Below are 20,008 nucleotides of genomic sequence, written 5' to 3'. Positions count from 1 at the left end.
TTCAACAAAAAAAAAAAAATGAATTTGTGATTTTTTTTATTAAAACAATCAAGTTTGTTTCAGTGGAAACTCAAATTCTTCTCAGAATTGATTTTCTGGAAAAATAGAGGGTCCAACGAAAAAAATGAAAACGAACAAAAATCCACAGTATAAAATTTTCCATCAATAGATTGCAATTAATTTTTACCAAATGGCTTTGTTTCAAGATATTTTGAGTAAAAATTGAAAATCTCTACTTAATTGATAATTTTTTCGAAACTTTACATATTAGATCCTCCTGCACCGAGACATGATTGTTATCTTCTGCCCTCAGCTTACATTCCCATATTCATTCCTTTCCTCTCATTCCCCTTTCCACCTTGAACCAACACCCTTGCAACCTCAGATACGAAAAATATGACAGTTTCTGAAAACCTAGGTAAACACAGCTCTATCCCCAACTACGAGTATCACGATCGACAAACAAAACTGCACGTTTTGGTACAAATTTTTGAACCAAAAACAACATAAAAACCTGAACCAGTTGGCGGTCTAGCAAGGTGTCGACGAAACGAGCCTCTTTCTGTGGCAACATGTTCCACCAGCAGCACACCGGAGAGAAGCATGCAACATCGGCGAGCTAACGCAACGGTTACGCAACCGATATAATCCGAAACCGTATACTTCCTGCTTCCTACACGACTGTCTAGGGGCCGGATGGCAAAGTGACAAAGTTACACCGAGAGACTTGTGGGCTTTTAGATGTACACAGCAGAGTACACACATACCTATAGGTGGTACATATTTGAGTAAAATGTAAGAAAGAAAAAAAAGCAGTGAAAAAACTTCTTCGGTCAAGTACCTTTCTCAAAGCACGTATAAAAAATTCTCTTACGAGCAATTAAACGTTTAGAATGCGATCGCTGAGCTAACGTTATGTATTCCCAAAGGACACTTAAATCACTTACGCGTTACGAGATTGAAAATATACGCGTATTTAATAGAGCATCGAGACATTTTAATCTCAAACGCGACTAAGAAACGAGAAAAAAAAATGTAAACACTTCGATTTATCGAGAAAAAACACACACACACAACACTGCAAACGATTTTTTAAAAAAACACAATTGAGCACATTTCGCGAACACTTTTTGATCAGGTAGGTATAGACTTCAGGTAGGTTGGTATCAGAAAACATCTCGCTGATCCATCACCCCTAAGGATAGGGGGGTTGAAGGAACGGATTCGGCGAAATCCTCACATAAATCGTATACGTTATCCTTACATTGATCATCGACGATGAAAATGATAACAACTTGATCGTTGAGATTTGATCGATGGCGATGAATCGAATCGAACAGAAGAGGCTTGAAAAAAAACACACATTCACTACTCACAATTTTTATCGAATTTCTTTCGAATGATCGCGAACGAAATTTTCTCGTTTGACGAAAGAGTGAATGAAATTTTCAAAAAAAGAAGCCGTACTACACACTATCACCGCACAATCGTCGAAAACGTCGAATAAAATACTAACGTAATAACGCAAACGGCAAAACTCACGAAGCGAGTTGTTTCGATACGGACTGGCGAACGGCTTGCATTCCATTAAGCAGTTTCTCAAACCAGACGCCAGAGAGCGTTTAACACTTAATAACAAACAATCGCTTACAATGTGCAGCAGGTCTAAGCATGTGCAAGTTTTTAATAACGTTGAGCTGTCGAGCATTAAGTAAGTACTTGTATTATGAGCCATCCATAAGTACAATATGTTCGCGAAATATTACATCATTTGACCCTGAACAGTTCTTAGATCAAAATTTCGTATTCATTTTCACATACTGAAAGAATCATGTGTAAAGTTCGAAAAAAATTTGTTCAACCAAGTACGAGTTTTTTCATCTTGGCTCAAAGTATCTCGAAAAAAGCTTCCCTGAAAAATCCACACAATCTTGCTCAACATTTTTTCAATGGATTTTTGGTTGTTCCCAAAAATCATTTTTTTAACGAAAAAATTTCAAATGTTTCATCACAAACCATCAAATTTTGGGAGCAACTGAGTTTCTATCAAAAAAATGAAAAGAGGCATTTGTGGAGGCGTGGAGAGTAGAATTTCCTATCACTAGAATTTGATTTTTTTCTTCGATTTTTTCACTTTTGAAAAAAAAACTAAGGAGTTATATTAATATGAAAAAAGCGAAGGGGAATAAAATAATTGTAGAGCACAAAATCTCCCATAAGTTGAGATCTTTTTCACCCACTTTTCTCAAGAAGACTTTGATTTTGAGATTTTTCGAGCAAAAATTAGAAATGAGATTTCAGTTTGAACTAAAACTAAAACCACTGGTCACTCTAGATGTCATTTAAAGGGGATCATTCGGTCAGGGTATTGAAAACAGAACAACTCGAAGATTGATATATCAAAAAATCGTCAGGTAAAGTGAAAAATTCTTCAATTAATTTGCAAATTTATAAAACTCCTATGATTAGGAACCCACGAAGTAGTAGAAAAAATTGGTGGAAATGAACAAAAACGCCAAAAAACACATTTTTTACTAGCCGAAAAGTTCCCTGGTGTTCAACGACGAGTTTTCCACGACGTACCGTGGGAAATATTCGTGTGATCGGGCAACGTAAGGGCTCGTCCGTGAGCACTATATTTTCACCATACCACAAGGCCACATTGTCCTCAAGCGAACTCACGTCGCCCGACTACGACAAATACTCCCACGACGCCATCGTGGCAAGTACCTGTTGAGAGCGAGTCACTTTTTTGAGATGAAAAATTAGTTCATTTTGAGTTTCTTTCAATTTTACAAACTTTCACAATTTTATTATTTTCTAGAAAATGTATTGATCAGGTAAATAACTTTAATTACCTAGCATAATATTTAAATTTTTCAAAATAAAGTTTTACGCAAAAATATTATTTAAAATAACCTGGCGTGAAAAAAAGAGTCAGAGTGGGAATTTTTATACGAGCTGGTCATGTCAAAATGATGTCAAGTGGCATATCGTTTGTTGAGTTTATGTGGATGCTGAGTTCGAATATCAACTTAGTTTTTTGATCTGACCCTCCCAACTCCCAACACAGGCACTCCCATTTAGTCTGAAGATGAAAAAAAAATTATAATACCGTGTGACATATCGTTTGTTAGGTTCAAGTGGATGCTGAGTTCGAATATTAACTTGATTTTTTGATCTGACCCTCCCAACGTCCACCTCAAGCACCCCTGCTTATTCTCAATATGAAAAAAATTATAATGCCGTGTAACACATCGTTTGTTAGGTTTTTAGGGGTGCTGAGATTGAATATGTACTTAGTTTTTTGATCTAACCCTCCCAACCGTTTCCACAGGTATCCAAACTGTATCATTTGTTATGTTTTTGAGGAGCTGGGTACAAATATCGCCTTAATATTTGGTCAGACTCTCCTTTCTATACTACCACACCTGTCTATGTAAAAATTCAAAACTTTGATTAATTTTCTCGCACTCGTTCTCTACATCATGCATCACATTTCGTGATCCTTGATTCTGTACTTTGCTTCTATTCTCTTGGCATTCTTAGCATGCAATAAAAAAAAAATTATTCAACGCGGTGAATTCTTGTGAAGGACGAAATACTTACGCCTAGACACACGATGGTTCGAGAAAAAAAAAATCAAAACCGCCTATAAATTTGAATAATTCGTTAATTTGTTTTATAAACCTTCTAGTAACCCATGCAAAAAAATAGTACTACTAATTTAATACTGAAAGCAGTACTACTTTCAGTAGTAACAATTTGAACTTTTCAAGTAGTACTCTAGTACCATCACACAGTAGTACCACAGTACTACTGAAAAGTAATACTGCAGTACTACTTTTCAGTAGTACTGTAACTTCACGATTCTATGAAAAAAATAGTATCACACAGCAGAACTGCACCTAGTTTTACTACAGTACTACTGAACTACCAAACTTCAGTACTCCTAGAGAATAATTTCTAAACGGTCACCCATCCAACCTCTAGCCAGGCCTGAGACTGCTTAACTTCTGTGGAAGTACTGAAGACGGATCTAAAACATGCTATAGTATTAATATAGTACTGATGGAGCATTTTTGAATTACATTAGTTGCACAGTGGGCTGTATGAGCACCCTAAAAACGGGCGTGTAACTCAAAAACTTACGATGAACCCTAAAACAATGGTACAATGATATCCTCCCTTATGTTTTTGGGGTCCCAGAATACGAATTCAACAATATTTTTTTGTAGGGGTGGGGGCGAGGGGGTGAAGGGGCGAAAAATACAAAATTCGACTATAATGATGTGTGATATGTCGAAATGTATGTTTTCGAGGTTGTAGATCACGAATTTGACAATATTTTTTTCGTAGGGGTGAATGGTGGGAGATGAAGGGGTGAAAAATTCAAAATTTGACCATAATGATGTGTGATATATCGAATTGTATGTTTTTGAGGGTGTAGATCACGAATTTGACAATATTTTTCTCGTAGGGGTGAATTGTGGCGGATGAAGGGGGTGAAAACGGTGAAAAATTCAAAATTTGACCATAATGACGTGTGATATGTCAAAATGTACGTTTTCGAGGGTGTAGAAGGGGTGAAGGGCGGGGGATGAAGAATTTTCTATTGGACATCATTATGGTCAAATTTTGAATTTTTAACCATTTTCACCGTCTCAGCCCCCACCATTGACCTTTACGAAAAAAGTATTGTCAGATTCGTGATCTACACCCTCAAAAACATACATTTCGATGTATCACACATCATTATAGTCAAATTTTGAATTTTTCGCCCCCTTCACCCCCTCACCCCCACCCCTACAAAAAAATATTGTCGAATTCGTATTCTGGGACCCCAAAAACATAAGGGAGGATATCATTGTACCACTGTTTTAGAGTTCGTTGTAAGTTTTTGAATTACGCCCGTTTTGAGGGTGCTCACAGCCCACTGTGAGTTGTAGGGTGATGCGAGGTTCAGTACTACTTCAGTACTATAGTCAGTACATGGTCAGTACTACTAAAGTATAATATTAGTACTACTTCCAGTACTGTAATACTGAGTAATACTGAACTACTAAATAAATAGTACATGAATTTGAAAGTAGTACTGCAGTACTACTCAAGTATAATACCAGTACTACTTCCAGTATACTAATTGTTCATGACTTTGAAAGTAGTATTGTGGTACTACTGCAGTACTACTAATCTATGATTTTTTTGCATGGGAAACGTGTCGAAGCGACAATAACCTTTCTGATGGAACGGATTTAAAGCGGTGACTGGGGAAAGGGGGGATTGCGGCTCGTGTATTATTAATTTTTAGTCGATTAATTTGATCGCGCGAACAATGTACCACAGAACAGCAGCAGGAGCAGATGTTATATAAATAAAAATGTAATATTTTGTTTTTTCAATTCCGCCCACAAGTAATAGAATTTTCAGGCGAACTGATAGAGAGGGGAAAAAATTGCGAAGGTCGTTGGCTGTGAATTATACATATATACGAAGGTGTTTGAAAATATTGAGCAGAAGGTACTTGTATAACCACACGTATTGGGTAGGTGTGTTTGCGTATATGCGAATGTAAATTTTCATTCTCGAACTGTAATATGTAGGTATTATACTCGTACGTTCTCGTGTTGGAAATCAAAGAAAAATAAATAAATGGATTTGGAAAACTGTACCCTCGGACTTGGAGCAAATTTTTCAACAGTCAGAAATGATGGACGTTTATTGGAATGGAATTTCGCCAATGCATGGCAGATATGTACTTTTGAGGGTAACAAGTGCTCTATATTAATTTTTTAAATTACGCAAAAATGAATAAATTCTGGCGTAACTATTGAGAAGATGAACAAAAACAATCCTCCACTGAAATATTTCCAAAATTGAAGGAATTGAAGACATTTGAGAAGTATACCAACAAAAATTAATTTTTAAGAATTCCGAATTCCCCAAAAATTTTAAAATTTTAATTTTTTAGGTTCATGAAAATGAAAGTCATTCTTTCGTACAGAAAGGATGAGAAAAATTTTTCTACACTAATAAACTGACCATTCTCTGATCGGTGTTTTGCATAGTATTTACCTACCTATTCGTAAGACACCGATTTTTTTTCCTTTCTGGTATTTCGAAAACGACATGTCGTTGAAGCAAACTTACGAGATATTCAATACGTGCGTATACGTAAACCGTTGAAAAATATTCCAATTTACGACGTCGATCGCATATACGAGTACTATACAGTATACACACATAGTGAGTGTGTATAGTGTAAAAAGAGAGAAAAAAGTACAGAACAAGCGCGGCCTGCAATGATTTATGCGTCGCCATTGCGTTAGCTGTACCCACATAAAGTTGGAATTTGTATAACAATCGAGAATATATCGATGCATTTTAACGTTTTATAACGTTAACGTTACGTAAAGCTCATAACGCTGCCCGTTATCAGACAAACAAGAATCGTTCGTCGAATTATAGTACTTGAGAAAGAGTTACATACAAGTACGAGTACAGTGTTGTACTTCTACTTAACAAGAGCCGATGCTACAAGAAGCGATAATCAATTAGTTGCACGAGGAGATCAATTTTATCGAAGCGAGATAATTAGCCCTTTCGTACCCAGGAGAGGTTTAGCAAATGGAATTTGTAAACTTTTATAGCATCGTGTAGGTTTATTGAAATTAGTGTTCGAGGCCATTTTCATCTGCAAGATTTGGAATCTCGCATAGAAATTGGGTCAACTCAAAATTACCTGCTTTCAATTCCATGTTTGAAATTTTTCGAAAATTAAAAAAAGTATACTTACAGAAAAATTTTCAGTTTCAGTGTGTAATACATAGGATCTGTTGTTTTTCAATTTTTTTTGAATTTCGATGGAGTCTAGCGACAAATTATGGCCAAATTTAGTCAACGTTTGTCCCCCCTATCGACTAGAGATCAAATTTTTTAAAAAAAATTCAGTTCAGCTGGTCTCTAGATGTCTTTAGTACTTGCATATGATCGCTTTTGGACCATTAGAAAAGTTCAAAGTTCATTTTTACCAAATGCAAGACTTCTATAATTATTCATTTTTTCTTTTCACGTATGATAATTGTAATCACCAGATGTTAAAATTAAAATTATTGAACAACTGATTAACATTTGTACGTGATAAGGGCATCAACAGACCACCTAAGCTAAAAAAATTGATATTTTTTTCGACACGAATAAAGGGGGAGGGTTAGGTTGACCAGAAAATCAGAAATTTTCGTACGTCTTAATGAGATCATTTCGTCATGATTTTTGCTAGGCTCTACATATACATATTAAAATTTGAAAAAAGTTGAAAAACAATCCACCCTGGAGCTAAAAATGGAACTTTCACAATCTGTCAACTCCGATTGAGCTAAAAATGGGCTCATATTAAGAACAAAACATGAAACTCAAACCTAAGAACCAAATTTTGTGCTCTCAACGTTGATTTTTCAATTTTTGGCGAATTTTTGAAAAGGCAGAAAGAATCCTTCAGTAGAAAATTCAATACATAGGTATATGTTAATTTTTTACAAAAAGAAGTAGGTATGAGTATGTCTAGAAATGAAAATCTGAAAATCGATTATATATACTCAAGTCCACCTCCTCCCCTCGATTTATCGTGACCATTTTCGAGTTAATCGAGAGACTCAAGTAAAAGTTGATTTTTCTACAGTAATTTAGAATTGCTCCAGAAGGCTTTGTTACCACTTATCATCAACTTGGCAGCTAAAAATTTAATCCTGTCAAAAGTTTGTGATTTTGAATCGATTGAAGCAGGCGAATCGCAAACCCGATGTGACTGGTTGAAGAGAGTAAATTTTTTTAATTATTTGAAGATCTTAAATTTTAAAAAGATTCAAAATTGTCTATTTTTGCAACCAAAAAAATTACTCAAAACTTCTTCTGAACTCAAAAGTTGATGTCCTGAATCGATTCCAACCACCTAATTGTTCCGATCTAGAGTCTCCGACAATTGTCAACTTTTCTCCAACATTCTCCTGCAAATACGAAATTCTCCAGAAATGAGCTAAAAATTCAATTCAGTCACAAGTTTGTGATTTTGAAATCATAAAACAGACAAATCACAAAATCGAGGTGAGTAGTTGAAGAGAGTATTTTTTACAAGTTAAGATCTCTTTTACAAAATTTCAAAATTGTATCGTATTCTTACAGAAAATTACTCCAAACTTTCTTATACTCATCTAGTTGATCTCCTGAATTGATTGCAACTACTTTTGAACCAATCTAGATTGTCTAACAAAAGTTGACTTCTCTTCAGCAATTTCAAATTGCTCCAGAAGACGATGCAATAATGAGCTTCGACAATTTAAAATTCAATCCTACATATGTATCATGAATTATTAGACATTTTGAATCGATTGGAGCTATATTTTATACTTAAGTTGAAGATCTCAAACTTGAAAAAAAATTCCAAAATCTTATATTTTTTCAGAAAATTATTCAAAAAACTGCACTACATATTTTTTTTTAGATAAGTTGACTTTTCAGACCGTTTGGAACCACTTTTAAACCGATCTGAAGGCTGCAGCAAAAGTTGATTATTCTCTCGTGCATTGGAAAATAGAATCAACTACAAAAATTGACGTTTTTTTTTTGTATTTGAGATTCTCAACTCGTGAAAAAAATACATTTTTCAATCCAAAAAAGATTTATTCGAAAAAAATTATATTCCATGAAAAAAATAAAGATTTCTCACAGTGATTTTTGCTAAAAGAAACATGAATAATTTTGATCTTTCATTCAACTATTACTTACTGCAAACTCGCCAACTTTTTACTTTAACAGTATAAAGCATGTAAAAAAATTCCAAACCTAAAAAAATGGAATTTTTAATGACCAGAGCGAAAATTGTCAGTAGTATTCCAAAAATTCCGAATCAATCTAAATTTTCAAAAAATAAAGGCCCAAGTCATTTTTGCTATTCGAGAATAATTTTGAGAAAATCATTTCAATTTTTGTACTTTATACATCAGGTCATCTCGACACTCTTCCAATCAAACCCAACCCACCAACGATAAATTTCGTATTTTACCAACCCCTGATGAATTTTTTTTTCAAATCATTGTCGCGGTCATGTTTTCAATTACGTCGAGTGTATCGAATCCGTTACTTACACGGCAGTGGAGCGCAGGAAATAAGATAACCTCGTTAGCGCGCATAAGAACCATAAAAGAGTTGAACGAAAACCGAACCTGAACCACAATAACGCAGCCATCTACATCGCTTTGGCTTTAATGAATAAAAACACAAGCAAAACACCGGCACCGACACCGGCACTGACATCATCAGCGAGAAGCATCTCTCATCGCATCCAAACCGACGTCTAAACGTAAATCGAATACAATTTCTTAATTTAAAACTTAATCCTTTAGGAAAACGAGAATCTATCCTTTTACAAATTAAACTAGATCCCACATAAAGCTTCAATTACTTTCTGATATCTCGCAGTACAATTTTCTCATTTAAAAACGCTTCGCGGTAGATTTGTTTAAAAACACGACAAAAAAAATACCTTTTCGATGCTTCTAAACACGATGTAATACTATATACGTACACCTACTTACTCTCACAGTCGTATAAAGTCCTACGGTATGGTACTCGTACACCACGTCGAATTAAATTTTTTTCCTTTGCTCGATTTCTTTACGGTTGTTAAATTCCAACACTTCGAAGTACAGGTATAAAAAAAAAAAACTACACATAAACTCATTTTTCCAAAGCAATTAAACTCGTTACATTATAAAACGCGAATAAATGTGAACACGTCAGAAAACTTTATCCGCGATAATTTCGCATTTCTTTGATATTAATTTCGGGGTTTTATTTTACAGTAGACAATTCCGATACTAGCTGTGAAAAGTTTTATACTCGAAGCTCGTATCTTTCTCTTTACTCGGGTCGATTCGCAATTTTGATGTATTACTTTGTAAATTACTCCTTTACAAATTTCATTTCATTATTGGATTTTCACCTCGAGAGAAGTTTCAACTTTAAGACGTTAATCGTTTATGAATAAATTCACCCGGGAACAACGACCCTTATCCAAGTTCAACGCCAACATATATACATCAAATAATGACAAAATTTTCTCGATATTATATGTACACTTACACCAAGATTCTCCCCATCAGCAACCACGAAGAGAAATAAAAAGTGAAACCTCTTCTATGTACGTATAAACGCATACCGCAGGGATGATCATCACTTTTAAGACTCGAGTAAACTCATCTATCGTCTCTTTATCCTATTTTATCGCAGACAAAATTTTTTCAATCTGAACGAACACGACAATTTTTTTCACTCTGGGAAAATTTCAATTTACTTCCATTTACTGTGAGCGCCTGTTTGTCTATCTCGTTGGTATTTTTACCTTGAAAATTGCTAAAATTGAATTTTTTGCAATACTTTACCCCAAGAACGTAGACTGAAATTCTAAATAAATTTTCGTCGAATTATCTAGAAAATTTTTTTTCTCGTGAAAAGAAAACCAATATCTGGCAGCACATCCACATACCTGTAACATAATGAAAAGAAAAGAATCCATTAATAAAAGTCAATTACAAAGAAATGTTTTGCTTTTCGTACCATGCATCATAGTAACGCGGAAGCTTTAAATTACAAAAAAAAAACACATTGACGTCACAAACACGACCAATTGGCAATTTGCGAAAAAAAAGAAAATTAAATCCTACGAAGTACGAATACATCAAATCGAAAAGATCACCGGGTCTTTTGACCCGGGCGCCCCATGTCAGGCAAAATTCTACGAATTTCTCTCATCTCGGTATACGAATGGTTCTAGTCGTTCGAAGCTAATTATATACAATTAAGTGATTATAAAAGAAAAGGCTTCGTCGATAGGTCTCCTGTTGAAAATTTTTAAATTTTATATTCATTAACGAGGTCAATACAATTTGTCTTCGAATAAAATAAACATGTCGATGTCGAACAAGAGTGAATTAGGACAGCATTTAACTTCTTCAAGTTAAACTAAAAAAGAAACGTTTTTGGTTCCGAAGGTTTTTTTTTTTACTGAAATTTTTTGCTTTATCAACTTGAACTAAAAATGTGGAGCAAGCCTACCTCGAGTTTCACCCAATTACAAAAAAAAATTCAAAACTGAATCTTGACACTGGGTGGGAGGGAGAACACGAATTCCTTTAATTGTGAACAAAATACAAAATAAATTCAAAAGTAAAGTCACATCGATTGGTAATTTAAAGATTGGTTTGTTTTTTTGATTCGACTCTTTCAAGCCACTCCCTACCCCCGCCCAAATCAACTCTGCTCTTGGACCGGATCAAAATATATATATTAAAAAAATGAAAATGAAAATGACAAGTCACGCGTTGTTTGTTAGGTTTTCAAGAGCACTGAGCTTGAATATTCACATCTCAGACTCACCATGTTTTCTTTTCTCACACTAAATTTTGAAAAAAATTTAAAAAATCATGAAACTGCGAAATGACAAATTATTGTTTTTTAACAATTTGAGCCCGCTGAGATCAAATATCCATTGATTTTTCGGATTCTACATTCTCGCTCTCCATAACTGTTCGAAAATTTCAAATTTACTAAAAAGTTACAAAATTGATGGAGCTAAATATTGTTTAAAAACATGAAAATTAAGAAATTACTCGGTATCATCAAAATTACGTAAAATGAAAAAATTAAAAATTTACAAAAAACTGGTCAAATGCGCACATATAGACATTGAAAACGACGATAAAATTATCAGGAAATGGATAAAATTTTGTCAATCGTCAAAATTGAAAAAAATTATGACAGATTCACCCAAGAAATTTTATGGGTCATTCCACGTCAATTCGACCAAGAAGTGGTAGAGGGATTGGCGATTTTTTTGAAATTTTTCCTGTGGAAAGACCTTCCAAAGAGATGACCAATGGCGCAAATCGCAGCCCTCTAGCCTTTTTTAAAGGCAGCTAGGGGGTGTCAAAGTTTTCAGTGAACTTGAATTATCATCAATTTCAGCAGTGGATTACTCGATAACCGCGATACCTACCAAAATGGAACTTTTTCCAATAGTTAGGGGTTTTGAAAGGTTTTTTGGTGATATCATAAAAATCAGTGTTGCCACTTTTTTTCGTACGAAAAATTAGCTCGAAAAGTTTCAAAACGTAGTTTTCATATCGTTCCGACTCTCAAAAATTCTGAAAAAAATATAAACTGTGCGAGCAAAATTCAATGTGGAATCTGGAGAAAAAACATAGTTCACAAATATACCTTTACCTATACGAATTGATATACACGAGTATATAGAACTGTGAAATGTGAATAACCACAGGCGACATTATGGGAAAACACCATGTGCTGGAATTGGAAAAATTATCAACGATAAGCCGTTTTAATTCCTCACTCAATTATTATAACACAGCTCGACGTCGCGTCGTCGCGTCGGTGCGGTTTTTCAATTCGTCATTGTTTATCGTAGCGTTTTCTTCTCTTTTTTTCGCATTTCGCCGCGATTGCTCAATCGATATAAAAATACATTCAGCTCGGCTTCGAAGCTGTATGTATAATGTGTATTGTATACATTCTATACACAGCTGGTAAATTGGCACTGGCTTTAGCGGCCGGCCGTAACCTAGAATTGGTGATGTGTGCTTGCTCACTGCTCAGAGTTGGAGAAGTTTTGTTTTCATTTTCTACGCATGCATGAAGTTGTTGATGCATCTTATTATACTCTACTTGTAGTATAGCCTAATGTTGAGCTGGGAATAGTATTCGTGTACTCGTATATCTGAAAATTTACTCGACTATGGTAAATGAAGTGCTAAGCGTAGTGTATTAAAGTTCAAGAGTATTTATTTTGGCGCCTCGTTGACGTAAAAATATCGTTTCCAGTGGCGTGTGATCGCGAGGTAGCGAAAAATTGTCAACGTTGGTGTCATGGTGTTGTCGTCTTGGTCTTGAGTTGTCCAATGCTACACGATATTAATTAGAAGAGGTGCGCGATATTTATAATTATTACGTTTAGTTGGCGTGAAATTCCATGTAACTTTATATCTGAAGTTATCGAGAATGCATCACGTTTGCACATATGTAATTTCATCGTATGCACTATGCATGTACTCGTGTATTATTTGTTGCATTTATACAGAGTGTCCCATTCAGAAAGAGGTCAAAATAAGGCAACTGAATAAATTTAAACTTTTTTTGATGTTTGGAATTTAAAATTGAATTTTTTTGAATTTTGATTTTTTTTTTGGTGATGAGTTCATTTCATCGAGCGAAAGGGTTTTCTCAACTTTTTCATCGGATACGTAAAAATTGGAATCAAATGGGTCAACTTCACCAATCAACATTTTTTTTTTCATATTTTAAATCAAAAAATCGAATTTTTTTGCAAACTTTCAATTTTTTAAAATCGACTTTAAGACATAATGCCATCCAAATTTTTTAATACTATGTTGTTCAGCATGAAAACATATCCACAATATATTTTTTTCAAAATTTTTGAGAGTCGGAAAGATATGAAAATTACGTTTTGAAACTTTTCGAGCTAATTTTTCGTGCGAAAAAAAGTGGCAACACTGATTTTTATGATATCACCAAAAAGCTTTTCAAAACCCTTAACTATTGGGAAAAGTTCCATTTTGGTAGGTATCGCAGTTATCGAGTAATCCACTGTTGAAATGGATGATATTTCAAGTTCACTGAAAACTTTGACAACCCCTAGCAGCCTTTAAAAAAGGGCTACAGGACTGCGATTTGCGCCATTGGTCATCCTTTCAAAAGGCTTTCTCACAGGAAAAATTTCTAAAAAAATCGCCAACCCCCCTTACCACTTCTTGGTCGAATTGATGTGGAATGACCCTTAAACAAAAAAATTATTAATTATCAAAACACCCAACGCTCAAGTTTGAAACAATGGAGCTAACAAAAAAAAAGAATATCAAAATCATAAATTGAGAACATTTGAGAGGAGGAAGTAAAATCTCAAAAATACTTCCCAATTTTGATCTTAAGTATATGTACATACATTTTTTGAGAGAGAAAATGAAAATCTGAGAAACACTATGCTCAAGGCCTTTCAGAAATTTTAAAATTAAATTAAAAGTATTACAAAAATCCTACAGAAGTCCTAGATTAAATGAAACAAATCCTGTGTACTGACATATGTTCGAAGGGACACCTTGTGTATTAAATTCATTATCGTATTATTACTCGAGGACTTGTGATTGCACTACTACAAAGCACGTGAGCTCTGATAGTGTGTCCGGAAGAAGCTAAAGATCTTGATATGTTGGAGTATCTGGTACTGCTTCGCTAACGTCGAAAATTAGATACCTGCTTAGTGCTTACGATTAGAAGTGTAGCAAAATAAATGCATTGGTAATTTGTAATCGTCACATCGTAGCGCGGTTTGAGCAACGTAATTTGAAATTCTGCAATTTAATATTCTTGTTTTGTTCTTTGTATGAGATTCTATATAATTAGGCGAATATTATTTTATGGCATCAAGAATAATTCATTCGTTGCAGTACCACATTTTGATGTACTCGTACGTACTTCATTTTTGAATTTCGGACTCGTTCTTGTATACTTTAGGGAGGAGTTGGGGGGGGGGTCTTTTTTTGCTTAACTTTGTCCAAACGTACGTACTAGATGATGTTCGATTGATTTTTGAACGTCTTTCGTGTATTATGTACTTTCAATTTTTTTAAAAACAATTTCTACTACATTTTGCACAATTTTTATGCCTTGTGAAGAAATAATTTTTTCGTCATTTTTGAAGGTTTTAGCATCAGATTTTTACCGACTTTTCATAATTTTTGGACCCTTTTTCACATAATTATTTTGGTGATAAGGTTCTCCATAAAAAATTGTTATGTTTTCGTATTATACCATCAAGTCTGATAAGTAGGCAGTTGTTCACTCAACGTTTTTCACCCCCCCCCCCCCCCCCACAATCTGACATTCCATCAACAAACCTCCCATATATCATAACGCTCACATGATTGTCTTTCTTTTCGCAAAATTACAAACAGGGTAAGTTATATGTACGTTGTATTTTTCTTACCAAATGTGTAAAAAGATAGGTACCTTACCTACACATTAACGTGGTACGTATAAAAATACACACTTGCAAGGCCTACGTAGAACGAAGTGACGCGTGTTGAGCAGTATTTAGAGTGAAAATAATAACAAGTTGTCCTACAGGGTATACTCGTACAAAGGAGGAGGTGGCGATGGCGATGGCGGCATCGAATATTCAATGTATCGAATATCGAGGTTTGTAATTTTAACACCCGTTAGCCAACTGTTTCCCATTTTCGGTGTGGAAATCGCCCGAGCTATTATCTTTGTCGTCGTTTATTTTTGTAAAATAGATGAAAGGCTTTTTCGAAAATGCTTTTCGAAATTGTCGACTCGGCTGACACGATGCAAAAGACAATCATATGGATGCGGTATCGTATATCGGGCGCCTTTCTCGTATTAGATGTTACTACCAAACGAGGTGTTGTTACTTGTATCCAGAGTTTGTTTGCCTGCGCTGTCGATAAGCGTGAAATCTTCGCAAAAGAAAGAATATGTCACCATAGTTTGGTATCGTAACATACGCAACTAATCGTATGAAAAAGTTGATTCAAGCAACGTTCATCCTTCATCAACTTCAAGATATTTAGCAAATATCAAGGATGAATCATTTTGGTACCGCTTCAGCTCCGACCGACCAAAGGATGGAAAATAAAAAATAGTTGCCCTTCCACGAAATTTGAAAGTGCACGAGAAAAGTGCAAGTCCAATGGTAGAATGAGTGATATCCCGCCACGAGAAACAAATCGCTTGAGTCGTTGCTCGAGTGCTCGAGGTACAAATGGACAAAACTTGAGAAATAGTAGTCGACTCGTCTTCCATATAAATATTCATATACAATTTACCTCATTGAACTTTACCATTTGTTATCGTTTACGTCTTTTTGAAATGTACACAGATATATACGAGTACGTTATTTATAACCAGCAGACGAGATCGTTTAAGCATTGTGTACTCTTCTTTCTCTCCAAAGTAGCAAGTAGAGATACTCACGAGTATCGATTTTATAATAATACACCAACAGAAATGATGATATACGCACCGATATATCGGATGCGGGTTCGTTCCTCGATGTACCTACATCATATTCACCCACCAATAAGAAAGAAAATTCACTATAAATATTTATTACGTAGAAAAAATTTCAGCTTTTTTTGACAAGTAATTAATTATTTCGAGCGTGGTCATTTTTAGATTTTGAATTTTTCATGAATCCGTCAAAACGTTGCGGTAACCTTCTCTCGCAGACGAGATGTTGGAAGGTGATGAGATACGTGTCACTAAAGTGACAAATAATGTGATATAACAATACCTACTATCAGACAGATGCTGGAACAAGAAGAGGCGTTTAAAAGTGCGAATGAGTCAAGTACACAAACGTATTTCAGAGGGTTGTTTTATGTACAGAAATGAGTAGATCGCAGGGGAAAGAGAGATATTCAGACCTACGACAACGCCTGCGTTATTTTATCACCGATGTTGGCTTTATAGTTGAACTATGAATGGAATAAAAATGAATATTTTTTCACCAAAAATAGCGAAGCGGAAAGCTTTGGAAGGAATCGGTATTGGAAAGTGGAGAATTTTATCAAAGAAATATCGAAAAATTTGAAGGTATTGGTTATCAAATGTCAACATATCAAAATACATTCGGCAATTTTTTTTCTCACGACAATGAAAAGCAAACACAATTTTTTGATGAAATTTTCAAGCACTAGGCAGTAGGCACAAAGAATACAAACATGCTAAGTATATTAAAAATATGCATGGGTCGAAGACGAACTATAGGGGAGAAAAGAATGGGATGGAAAAGTCGAGTTAAAGGAGAACGCAAAATGGTCGTGGAATTTTCCATTCTAAGGACTGTATTTCGTTCGGAGAAATTTGAGATTGTAAATAACACAACATGAAATATCTCTCTTTAACACGTTAAAATGATAGTTCAATAATAGGCATAATATATTTTCAGAAAAAACACACGTGAAATCAATCCGTGTGTCATTTTATTTACTTAGCATTCGAAGGGATGTTACGTGAAGTGTTCGACAGATAATTTGATGGAAAAAATGACATGAAGCGGAATAAAGTCGAATTACTTACTATTAAATACCAGAATAAATATTCGAAAATCTGAAAGGTAAAAATCAAACTCTTCAAGTGGCGGAGAAAGCGAGTTGAAAAAAATTACCCCCCCCCACTTCCCCCTCATTCAAGGAACAACTCGAGAAGTCTGATTCTGACTCTATCGAAAACTGCACTTCGGAAAAAATCATTCCACCTCCCTCTCCTTTCTTTCTCACCAATGCCAAAAACTTGAAAACCCAAACTAATTTTTCAATTGTTAGCTTAAGCAGAATTAAAAATTCAGATTTCATTTCCGAATCAGGCGAATTTTCAAAATTTGAACCCTTCCGCGATATCTCCCTGCACCCCTCAGCCAGCCCCAAAAACCAAACTGAAATTTCCAAACCCAAAAACCCATCCAACACTGCCATACACCTCGACTTTTCGACCAGCACAGCACGTTAGGTTTAAAAAACAGAAATCCAATACACACGTACCTATAATCCTGCCCCCCTCCTACGTTCCCAATCAACTTACCGTAACTTTTACTACACAACTTACGATTGAGAGTAATACGTTCGATAAATCATCGCTGGTAATATTCACTTAAAAACGCTTAATTACAAACTAGTTTCGCTTATTTGGTAACCTAATTACGGTCGGGTGAAAAAAAATAAAAAACGAAAATAAAAAACCGCCATCGCTATTGCCACCGCCCAGAAAAGACTTGAAGCTCGAAGGAAGAAAAAAAACACCATGTGGGTATAATGTTGGAGATTGGGCCGCGCGGTACTATATAATGATCGAGTATTTGTAGGAGGCACTGAGGCAGGTACACGGCTATAATATCTCAGAGTGTGGGAACTGATTTTGTAAATATTCGATTTACAGCTGCTGCAATAGTACATACAGAACAGACTTGCCGCGTGTATACGCCATTTACACCAACTGCATATTTCGATTTTTAACGCGGCTTTATTATTTTAGGTACGAGTATTTTATATTTTTTATTTTCGTAGGCACGTACGCGCGAGTGACCAATGCTAAGTCAACATTTTTTAGCATTACTTGCCATAATGAGCAAAAATTTATTAAAGGTTATGTATGTACATACATTGAAATCCATATTGAAAATTGACATTTTAGCACTCACACTTTTCCAAATCAGAAAGGAATGTGGAGTGATGGAAAATAAAATTCTTTCCCCCACACCCCCCTACAAAAAAAATATCAATACCAAATTCTAACCACTTTCGATCAAACTGAGGTGGACTCCAACAAAGACAGAAATCATTTTTCAAAGCTGAAAACAGATGGAGGCAAACCGAACTTTGAAAAATCTAAAAAAATGTACCTAATGAAGATAACGCTTCATTTTGCAACCAACTAATTTTAATTTTTACAATAGTATCGTGTAACACTACTTAAAGGCATTAAAGCTCCAATTTTGATCAAAATTCAGAATATTGCCCTCTGCCCAAAGGGAGGTCGAATGAATACAAAAATTACTGAAGAAAAATATACAATTATCGAAGTACATGGATTTTTAAAATAGGTACTAATTTAAATTCTGAAATCCGTGTGACCTCAAAACCAAAACTGAATTCTTCATAGGGGGGGGGGGGGGGACTTGAGATACTGAATTTTGAAAATAATAATATGGGTTTTAAAGGTGCTGATTTTGATTATGAAGTCTCTCAAAATCAAAATTCAGGTTCCCGAGCCCCAGAGAGTGGCTTGAGGTCCAAAATTTCAAACAAAATAATAACGGTTTTGAAGCAGATACAGGTTTCAGGGATGCTGATTCTAATTTTAATCGCCGTTTGATTCCAGAGATTTTTAAAGAAAATGATTCCCGTTAAGATAACTTTGGGACTCAAACGCCAAAACTAAGCTCCTGGAAAGAAGTTAAAAAACCGAAAATTTTTAAAAATTCTAAACGCATCAGTGAAGTACCCAAGAAAGGGCGAAGGGAGCCATGCCCCTCCCCCCTCCTCGAGTACAAATTCAAACTAAAACATGTAAAAATGGACGGTTTTTTGACCCATTTTTTCGAGAAATTTTCGCCATCACACATCACGAAAGGTTTTTAGAAAATTACCTATAGTTTCGATTTTTCATGCCTGAAAATCTGGTTTTGCCCCCCCCTCTCCTTAGTAGAAAATTCTGGCTACATCACTAATACGCATAATATTGAAACCAAGATTTTCAGACGCGTCAATTCTCCTTCCCATACTAAATGCTTAAAATTAAAACCTGAAAAAAACGTCCACAGTAACTAGAAAAGTTTAAAATTTTGAATCGTAGTAGAAAATGCAGCACATGATTTCACATACCTATATATAAAAAATCTGAAAAATAGAGCAACTCTATGAATTATACTGTTCTTCGACGTTTTGATACTTCGGGCTCTCACCCCCCCCCCCCCCCTTCAGAGAATATTCGATTTTGATTTTGGGGTCAAATCAATAATTTCATAATCAGAATCAGGGTCTTCAAAAACCTATAATTCGATATTCATATTGAGTTTTTCGAAATTGTGGACCTCTTGCCCCATCAGGTGATCTCATTTCTGGTTTCAAAGCGTTCCATCGAAGGCTAGCCATTTTGATTTCGGGGTTCAATGGATTTCAATTTTTGAAATCAGAATCACTTTCTTCAAAACCTATGATTTTATGTCCATACCTATTGAATTTTTAAAAATGTTGGCCCTCGTGCCTCCTCAGGTGGCCTTAGTTTTGCTTTTGGAGTTACACGGATTTCAATCACTTTTTTCTATAGTTTGAAATTTATTTTCTCTTTCTCTGTGAGGATCAATGTTCCGAAAAATGTTAAAAAATTTTTAAAAGGTAAGGAT

At 35.0% G+C, this 20,008-nt stretch overlaps 1 protein-coding gene across 2 annotated transcripts in view; it reads right to left on the bottom strand.

The window, feature by feature from the left end:
- LOC135833124 (myb-like protein AA) overlaps positions 1-20,008 on the bottom strand; it is a 342,443-nt gene that overhangs the window by 284,876 nt on the left and 37,559 nt on the right. The window contains exon 1 of one of the 2 annotated variants that reach the window (XM_065346765.1): positions 1,265-1,541. The exons of the other annotated variant lie outside the window; for it this stretch is intronic. The gene's annotated coding sequence lies outside the window, so the exon portion shown is untranslated. Of the gene's footprint in view, positions 1-1,264; positions 1,542-20,008 lie in introns of those variants that run through there. 2 annotated transcript variants of the gene reach the window in all.

The sequence above is a fragment of the Planococcus citri genome, chromosome 1, assembly GCF_950023065.1.
Source record: "Planococcus citri chromosome 1, ihPlaCitr1.1, whole genome shotgun sequence".
Classification (NCBI taxonomy): Eukaryota; Metazoa; Arthropoda; class Insecta; order Hemiptera; family Pseudococcidae; genus Planococcus; species Planococcus citri.
Note: the sequence above shows the minus strand (reverse complement) of the source record. Positions and strands in the feature narration are given on the sequence as shown.